This window comes from Macrotis lagotis, chromosome 1, assembly GCF_037893015.1.
Source record: "Macrotis lagotis isolate mMagLag1 chromosome 1, bilby.v1.9.chrom.fasta, whole genome shotgun sequence".
In the NCBI taxonomy this organism is placed as follows: Eukaryota; Metazoa; Chordata; class Mammalia; order Peramelemorphia; family Peramelidae; genus Macrotis; species Macrotis lagotis.
In genome coordinates, this window is record NC_133658.1 from 541,829,020 (window position 1) to 541,831,487 (window position 2,468).

Consider the following 2,468-nt stretch of genomic DNA (forward strand, 5'->3'; position numbering starts at 1 on the left):
TGTCTTTTCACTGTACAGAGTCTTTGTCTTTTCACTGTACAGAGTCTTTCTGTATGTTACAGTTGCCTATACCTTGATTTGAGTTTTTGATAAAATTAAAGGGAGGCAGAAATCTGCATTTAAAGTCATAATGCATGGGTCTGTTTTTCATATTTTAATAGCTTGTGGCTATTTTTATACTGATTTTTATATTGCACACATTCTCTCAGTAATCTCATCTATTGCCACCATAAATAAGTCAAATCTAAAAGAAGCATTTCAAAAATGCAGGTGTTTTAAACCTACTTTGAAGTTGTAAGATTAGTAGTTGCAGAAATTGAACACTGGGTGGCACCCAATTACTTTAAGACATCAGACATAGTCAAACATTAGTTGCAATTTTTTTTGTATTAAGCATGCCAAGTAAGTTTCCCAAACAACAAAAAAAATGATTATCTTTTGAAGGTAAATATGTAATATTTTAGAGTGCAAAGGGGGTTATGTTTTAAATGTCATTTTATCTTAACCTTCAAAAGTCATGTACTTTGCAAGATAAAATTTTGGATAGTTTATGTACACTTAAATTACGATGTATAAATGAAAATTTGATGTCAACTTCTAAAAATTAAGGTTTTGTCCAAATTTTACCCGAAGGGATGGAGAAAACAATGAAAAGACAGTTTCCAGTTTCCAAATGAAAGCCATCCCTAAAGAAGTCTAATAAAGACTAAATCATTTTGTGGAGAATAACATATCTTAGACTTACGTTGTGTTTTAGGATGTATTTTGTTATACATACATACTTTTTGTACCTTACTGGAATTTTTTTAGTTTTTGGTCTGCACCTGTGATTCAAGTGGTGTATGAAACTTCCTCTCCCATTACAGATAGGCAGCTGTTACACAGTTTACAGTCTTGGAGAATTGTCTGGGATACTGAGAAGTTAAGTGACTTTGGCCTATGTTAGAGGCAGAATTTAAACCTAAGTCTTCCTAATGTCAAGACTGGCACTCTAGTCATTATAATACTCTACTCTGCCTCTAGCTCAAATTTTATAGATCTTTATTTACCTTAATATGCTTTTTTTAAAAAAAATCATTGTTAATAATTTTAAATCATTTCTATAGTACTTTAAGGTTTACAAAATGCTTTCCTCACTGCAATTCTGTGAGGTAGGTGTTGCAGCTAATATCTCCACTAATATAATTAAGGCTCAGTTTGCAATTTGGCCATGGTCATAAAGCCAGTTGAGTATTAACAGACAGGATTTGAATTTAGGTCTCTTTACTTCATGTCCAGTGTTCTTTCCACACCATGCTGCCTCTCAACTAATAGTCATGAAGTCATGTTAAAGACTGGACTATATAAGGATTACAATAAGCCACATTTCTTATCCTATGCAATTTCAAGGAAGAAAATCATGTAACAGTTTGAGAATCTTCGCATCTGTTTTTATCCTCTGCAAGTCTTATAAATGAGGGAAAAGAATACAATGAAATAGAGGGAAAGCTTTATCCTATTTTTTAAACTACCCAAATTGCTCCATACCAAATTTACTTTTATTTCCTTTGCTAAACATCAGATCTTGGTAATAAGATATCTCTGCAGCAAGGAGGTATATAAATTCTAACTTTCTTTTTCTATAGCTAGAGAATAGAGCATAGACACAACTCAGTTTTTCCTTTATTCACATATACCTAAAAAATAGGTATTACCTAAAACAGGTAGTTAATTGGTTGGGCATATGGGGAAAGGGGTTTGCTTACTAATATTTGTAGGAAATGGTGCTAAAGGCTCTTTCTGTGATGATCATTTATTTGTGTGATAGTACTTTCCCAAGGTTGACATACTGCCTATGGAGAATTTATTCCAAATCATTCAGTGATTTGCTATCAGGTGTAACAGTAATGCAGATTTGTTCATTGGGGTACAAATTAATCATTGTTTACCTTAGCACTCTAGAAAGTACTTTTATATCAAAGATATGATGCCTATGAATTTCATGCATTTCATACATTTATTATTACATTTTTCTGCCAAGTCCTATAAGGAAGGCATAGATTCTACAAAAGATTCTTAGTCTTTTTTTTTTCAAGGCAGTGGGGTTAAGTGGCTTGCCCAAGGCCACACAGCTAGGTAATTTTTAAGTGTCTGAGGCTGGATTTGAACTCAGATACTCCTGACTCCAGGGCCAGTGATCTGTCCACTGCGCCACCTAGCCACCCTCTTAATAGAGTAAATGAGATTCTGAATTTTCTGTAGCTACTTATCCCTTGCATAACTAATATCTAAGACTGTTTGCCATGCCCCAACTATAATTGTGGACACTTAGTTTTTAATGCTGTTATTACACAGTAAGATACCCTGGTTCTAGGATTGACTCTGGTTTTGGTTGATAAGCAACATTCATGTTAGAAAACTTTCTAGATTGATTGTAGAATTTTCATACAGGATTTTTTTCTTTATTGACTTTTTTTAATAAGAAATGG